Source organism: Engystomops pustulosus, chromosome 3 (genome assembly GCF_040894005.1).
Source record: "Engystomops pustulosus chromosome 3, aEngPut4.maternal, whole genome shotgun sequence".
Taxonomy (NCBI): domain Eukaryota; kingdom Metazoa; phylum Chordata; class Amphibia; order Anura; family Leptodactylidae; genus Engystomops; species Engystomops pustulosus.
The window spans coordinates 203,913,754-203,921,502 of record NC_092413.1 but is presented as its reverse complement, the minus strand read 5'-3'; positions in this window follow the sequence as shown (position 1 = coordinate 203,921,502).

Genomic DNA, 7,749 nt, shown 5'->3' with positions numbered 1-7,749 from the left:
CCGGAGACACCTTGATACAATGTTTATCTGCCCAGGTAAGATAACCGCAGACACACAGGTATGTGCCGGCTCTTTCCTTGTTGGCGCTGGAGTAGAAGTTACTAATCCGAATCTTTCTTCTCTCCAGCTACCTTCTGCTGTGTGCACATGACAGATTGTATCGCACCTCGGCCTGATCTCTGGGTGTGCCGCTCATTGTCAACATTCCCGCAGAGGTCATTTCATTTGGTCACTGAACAGAAGATACACAATTACAAAGGCTTCCTCTGCTTTGTGGTTAGCTCCAATCAACCTCAGAGAGAGCCGCACGTAAGCATAGCATAGGGAGAGTAGCCGGTATGTGAGAGAGGACCTCTTCTCCAGATTGGTGATGGCACCAAAGATGAGAGCAGAACCTACAAGACTTTTATAGAACATCTGGAGGACGTGACACATAGCTTCAATGATAGTTTGTCAGCTGCCTTGAATGTGCGAAATGCTTTTAGACTTTGGATGCTTTCACACGAACGTGTTTTGATGAACGTATTGCTCAGTGTGCCGTAACGTAGAGCAGGTTCTATCTTCCCCGTCAGTCTGGCCATGCCGTGCTTCTTCCTATGGAGAGGGGAGGGTTGAGCAGCGCTGACCTCTCTTCCTCTCCAGGGCGATGCCGTGTGCTCCATGGGGTTACAGTTGGGCGAGCACATGCCGTGTGCACATGCACACCACAGTATGGGGGCCCATGATCCGTCCTCACAATTTGCGGCCAGATCAAGGCCCCCATAAAGGTCTATGGCACCTGGTGAAGACAAGGTCAGGTGGCCAAACAGCTGCTCAACTTTCCTGCACCCTCTGCCCTGAGCCAGCCAATCAGTCATCAACCAAAGCAGAGAGGCAGGGCTGTGTAGACTAGAAGTAAGTGTTCAGTTTACCTGCAGTGCCACCTACAGGCGAAATGCAGCATTACAAAATGACCATACAACATGTAAAAGTTCCACGTGTCATGCTGGACAGGACCTCTCAAACTTTACCATTGCCCACTGATCCTGGATTGAGGGTCCTTGCACAAATTTTCCATATTTTTCTACCTGACTTCCAAAGGCTGCAACCTTTTTTCATTTCTTACGCACACTAACCAATGCAATGTACTGGAAAGCTGGGGAAAAAGTCCAAATGCAGCAGAATTGACAAAAAAAAACAGCTTTAACCGCTTTAGATTTTATTAAAGTTTTATGGTTGGTGAAATCTCAAAAAAGTGCAGGTCAGACAACAGTTTTTTTTCACACCTACTTGGGGTTTGAACCTATTGCAATGCATTAGTCTCTATCTCTATGCTATGGATATGCAGGCACCAGACCGTTACCCCGCTAAAATGGCCACTTTTTTTCGATCTAACCAGGCAAGATAATACCACAATGTAAACAGATCATTCTTCTAAACTGTTACTAAAAATGTAAGTACAAGACCTTAATACAGTAATCCATCTAAAACTAGTTTTGGCAGCGCGTATGTATATCAAGTGTCTTTTAAAGATCCTCAGATACCATTAGCCGCGTTTATAACTCCTCAGATAAGGATCCTTAGATAGGCCAACTGCACGTCCGATAAGTAAGCGCTGCCTCCGCTCCGCTGCGTGAGGCTGCCTGATGATTGGATATGTCATCTCAGGCCGGAGGTTTACTTTACAGAATCACAAATGACTCATTGTAGCTGACATTGTAGCGAGCGCGCCGGCCAAAAGTTGTACCTTCACTTTGTCCAAGTTATTATTTCCAATGTACATCTGCGGAAAAGCACTTATTGTTACTACCTATGGAAAATTGGTGGTGGTGGGGGGGGGGGGGGTGCACATTTTAGATTGATGCTATAAATTAGGATATTGGTAACAAGGTCATGAAGGGTTAAAACACGAGCTCTCCGGATCTAGAATTAAACTCTAGTATCTTCTGTACCATCTAATATACTTATATACATTAGATAAGGAATCAGCACGATCGCCCTTTAGGTGGCGCAGTGCATAGCAGAGGAGACAGTGACACCTACAGGGTGAGGCATGCATTACACTGTAGTATTAAGCACAATTCATAACTTTTTGTTTTCTCCAGTTACAATGTAACAAGATTGGGCAAGCACTCCAAAGAGCCCGGCGACCCTCTGGTGGGCCCATACAACTATGGGCTAGACCTCGCCATTGCATTATAACATTGTATTGTTGTGCTATTCTATAGCATTTAGAATGTTCTTAATAGCACAATACCATAGTAAGCAACTTTTCATTGCTACAAATCAAGGACTTAAATTCTAGCTTACATTTCAATACCATTGTTAATATCCAGTGTGTACTGTTTCTTGGTCTTTTACTGGTGTTTCACTTGCAATCTTCAGTTCCTGATACATATTCCCTCTGCAGGATCTTTTACAATCCTTTCTGAGCTTGTGTTGGGAGACCTAGCTGCTGTGACTCCCTCCTCTACCTCCTCTCTCCATAGACTGCTACGTAATATGACATTTCATTCTGTGCTAGTTGTGTTGAGAAGTAAGAGTGGACTTTGCCAATTAAAGGAAATCTACCAATTGCTTTGATGTATTATGAACCAAACATCCCTTAAAAATGCTGCAGCGACACTGATGCAGAAACATATCTTATTTAGTCCCTGATCCTAGTGGTTTGGCTAAAAAAAATATAATAAAATTCAGAGCTTTGGGAAAGCTGGGTGCAGCCTGGCTGCCGATCATAAACACATTACATGGAGCTTCCTGAACTGTCCAGACAGGACCAATCAACCTGAGCTAGATGATTCATACACAGCAGCTGGAAGATGGTGCAGAGATTGATTACTTCTGCCTGTCAGGGACAACAAAGTATTCTTGGCTTATGCTGGGCAGGACAAGGCTGCAGCAGTGCATAATTAGGGCAAGAGGAAAAGCGCCGGAGCTGCCACAGGAGTGACAGAGCCTCATTATCATAATGTTATCATTGTTTTTTCAGCAAAACCACTCAGGGATTAAACAAGATATGTTTCTGCATCAGTGTAGCTACATCATTCTCAAGGTATGTTTGCTTCATATTGCATAAAATCAAATGGTAGATTTCCTTTAAGGCCGCCTTGCAGACATGTGGAGACTTACAACCATTGAGTCTCCACGGAGGGATTCTATGAAATACGCTAATATGTGTTCCGGTATGGTACAAGAAAACCATTGCCTCTTGATATTATTTGTAAAATGAAAAGTTATAAAATTTTCCAATATACTTTCTACATTAATTCTTCACGGTTTTCTAGATCTCTGCTTGCTGTCATGCAACAAAAAGCTTTGTTGTTTACTTCCTGTGGTTCATCATTGGTTCCTGGTCATGTGATGTCCAGGTGCATGGCTCATTATAACACAGAGGGCCACATTTACTTACCTGTCCTGTTGTGATACCCAAAAGTGCATTGTCCGTCCGGAATGCACATCTGACACGATTCACTAAGATCGTGTGCCCGGTATCCTGCATGTGTCGCTTCCCCGCTCAGGTCCGCAGGAGTTCACCTTCTTCTTCCTGGTGCATGTAAGTGTAACACCCCTTCAGGCCTACCTCTGCAGGAAGGGTGTATGGTGACTTCAAACTCAATATGGCGCAGTGCCTCCACCCGAATCTTGCTTGAAGCTCTGTAGGTAAGCAGGAGGGCTTTCCTCTTCTGCCAGGGGTTGACTCGGGAAACCCCTGCCTAAGCTTAACACACACTCACAATAGGTAAGGGTAAAACAACTTGGCAGGTTTATTGTGAGGGAAGGAATTAGGGATGAGCCAAGTGCAATGAATGTAAACAGGGAAAACATAAACAGGAATAAAATATTTACAGAGGCAGATTTTCTACTAAAATGTACTGCTAGTGGCAATAAAGGGTAACTGCACTCCCTAGGCCTGGGAGGGATAATGGTGCAGAGGGGTCCCTTTAACTAATGAGCTCTGTGAGCAACAGAGGGGATAAATCAGAATACAACAGAAATGACACGTGTCACTATCACACACTCTGCAGGTGACAACACACTCTCTCTACCTGCACTCTACGGTTACACTATTATGCTGCAGCTATGCATATTACACAGTCCAATCGTTGGGGCCCAGTTGCCGCGGACGTTGGCGCGCTTTCTGTAACGTTGGTGCACTTAATACTTTCAGTACTCTTGGAAATTATTTTCCTGCAAACTCCTTACTAACAATAAAGTCTACTCACAACTCTGAGTAACTGCACCCAGGCTTCTGCTTGTGGCTGGGACCAGGCACCTGGATGGTAATGGAGGGGCAGGCAGGAACCTCCTGTGTGGTGGATGTGGAGACCTCCTGGGGATCAGGCTGTGGTGCAGAGATGGAGCTCCTCCAGCAGGTCCTCTTCTCCTCTGGGGCTGAGCTGCTGGGCTGTCTCTAGTCCTCTGCTGTGTCACTCTCAGTGCAGGACTCTTTACACTCTGCCATGTGCTGTCAGTCCTCTCTGCTACACATGAGGTCTCTCTCCCTTCTCCTCCCCACAATCCCTTGTTTTTCCCATCAGCCCTTTCTCCAGCAACTCCTCCTATCAGTGTCAGTGGCACAGAGCAGCAGTGATTGCTGGGAGATGTAGTCCAGTCTGCTCCTGAGGAGTAGGTGCTGCTAGCTGCTGGTCTTAACCCCTGCTGCCCAGCAATTACATTGTCCGGTTCACGTGTTGTGCTCTTAGCAGGGGTTACACTCTCCCCCTGGTGAGTCACATTGGAAGGCCCAGCATTATAAGATGACTCACCACCTAAAAAACCAATTGGTGTGAAGGCATCCTGACTAACACCACTACCAAAAACACACAAATCATTTGGCCACAGGGACACAGAGGGAAAGTATGGCCACTGACTAGTGAATTGGGGTCGTACAACTCTAGGGACCTCAGTAGCTTGACCCATTCTATCATAGGTCAGCATCATGGGTGGTCTAGTGTTCCTTGTGGGACGAGTGTGTACTGCAGGAGTTCCCTCCTCAACCCCCAGCTCTTGACATATTGACTCAGGTTCTGTGATGGATACTTCTTCGCCTGGTGACTTTATTCCTTCTGAATTCTCCCCCGACTGTGGACAAAGGAGGATAGCCTCTGGACTGGGTTCATCTTGGTTGTCCACAGGAAGACACTGCTCTGGACTGTCATGAATGATAGGATATGGATCTCCTTCACATCTATAGTCTAACCCCCACTCATCACTGGAGTCACTATCACTGCTTTCAGGGGTGACTACCGGATCGACTATTCTTCTATGACGAGGACTCCTTCTAGGACGCCTGGTGACTGATGAGGCCCCATCTTCTGGTGACAGTTGCAATCTGATGTTCTGTCCTACAGGCAACAGATGTTGACGATGATAGGTCTTTATTATTCCCCTTCCATTCTCAGGTTTAACTCTGTAAGATGGAACACCAGGCAGCTTCTCAACTACCACATAGGGCTCTGGTCTCCAACGATCAGCAAGCTTGTGTTTTCCCGGAAGACCCAGCTGTTGAATGAGAACTCTATCTCCAGGTTGCAGAATGTGTTCTCGTACCCTGCGGTCATAGCGGATCTTGTTTCGTGTCCCTGCTCGACCAGAAGCTTGATCAGCCAATCCGTAAGCCCTTTTCAATTCTTCCTTTAACTGGGACACATATTTCATATAAGTCTTCCCAGATGAATGGTCGGGTGACACTCCAAAGCTGATATCCACTGGTAGCCTAGCTTCTCTCCCAAACATGAGGAAGTAAGGGGAGTACCCCGTCGACTCATTCTTTGTACAATTGTAAGCATGGACCAACTGACTTATATGACGGCTCCAACGTCCCTTTTGCTTGGTGTCCAAAGTACCCAACATATTGAGAAGGGTGCGGTTGAACCTCTCTGGTTGAGGATCCCCTTGTGGGTGGAAAGGGGTGGTTCTAGACTTCTTGATCCCACATATCTCACACAGCTCTTTGATCAGTCGACTCTCAAAATCTCTTCCTTGGTCAGTATGGATGCGAGCTGGCAATCCGTAGTGTACAAAGAATTTTTCCCACAATGTTTTTGCAACAGTGACTGCCCGCTGGTCTTTAGTGCAGTAGGCCTGTGCATAGCGGGTGAAATGATCAGTGACTACTAGGACGTTGCAGATGTTGCCCTCATCTGGCTCAATGGAGAGGAAATCAATACACACTAAATCCATCGGACCATCGCTGTTGATGTTCACCAAAGGCGCTGATCGAGTTGGCAAAGTTTTCCTCAGGACACACCGAGCACATGACTTGCAATAACCCTCGATGTCCGCCTCCATTCTCGGCCAGTAAAATCTGTCCGCAACGAGACCAGTTGTCTTCTCAATTCCAAGGTGTCCATGTTCATCATGTAAAGCTTTCATGACCATATTCCGAAACTGAGTGGGTAGAACCAGCTGTCTTCGGACCTCTCCATTTTGACGTTTAACCTCCCGGTAGAGCAGGCCAGCTCTCACAACTAGATGTTCCAACTGACGAGCTAGTAAAATGGACTCCGCGGTCTTCAGTGCATTTCTTTCAGGCCTCCTTGTTCTTTTCACACACCATCGAACCACTCCCACAGAAGGATCTTCTTGTTGGGCCTTTTCCATTTGGTTTCGGGTCAGTTGAGGCAAGGAGTCTGTGTTCACCCTAGTCAACTTGCAAAACAAAGGGGGCAGAGCTTTCTCAGACACTCCTAGGAATTTTGCACATCCCTTGAGAGGAATAGTGGCAGCTTGATGCTTGTGACATAGAGCTTTCACTTCTGGAGCAGGTAATTCTAACCAAGCTTCTTCCTCTTCATTCAGCGACTGCCTGGGCAGGCGGGAAAGGGCGTCAGCATCAATGTTTGTGGTTCCTCGCCTATACTTTAAGCTGAATTCATATACAGCTAATGCTGCAAGCCATCTGTGCCCAGTCGCATCAAGCTTAGCTGTGGTCCTCACGTAAGTCAGGGGATTGTTGTCGGTGTGAACTTCAAACCGTACCCCATACAGATAATCATGGAGCTTGTCCACCACTGCCCATTTCAATGCCAGGAACTCTAGTTTGTGAGCCGGGTAATTGCGCTCACTGGGGGTTAATCCTCGACTGATATAGTAGACGGGCCGCAGAATTCCACCATGCTCCTGGTACAGAACTGCTCCAAGGCCTTCAAAGGATGCATCCACATGCAGCACATACTTCTTGTTAGGGTCTGCATAGGCTAACACCGGAGCCTGGGTTAGGCAGGACTTCAGCTTCTCAAAAGCATCATCACACGCAGGTGTCCATCTCTCTCCAAATGGTTCATTAACCTTGAAAAAGGTCTTCCCTTTCACTTTCATGGTATGCAAGTTCTTTCTGGGAGGTGGATATCCCTGGGTGAGAGCAGTTAGAGGCTTGGCAATCTTTGAGTACTGTGGTACAAATCTTCTGTAGTACCCACAAAATCCTAGAAAGGACCTAAGCTCCCCCAACTTGGTGGGTTTGGGCCAGTTGACAACAGCTTCCACTTTAGCTGGATCAGTAGAGATCCCCTCCCGGCTGACAATGTGTCCCACATACTTCACGGCCTTTTGGCAGAACCGACATTTTTCAAGGGACAATTTCAGCCCAGCTTTCTTCAATCTGTCCAACACCTTGAATAGCCTCTGGTTGTGTTCTTCTAGGGTTTGTCCAAACACGATCAGATCATCCAGGTAGACCAATACCTCCCGAAAATTCATGTCTCCCATCACCTGATCCATGCACCTTTGGAACGTTGCCGGTGCGCCAGTAACTCCTTGAGGCATTCT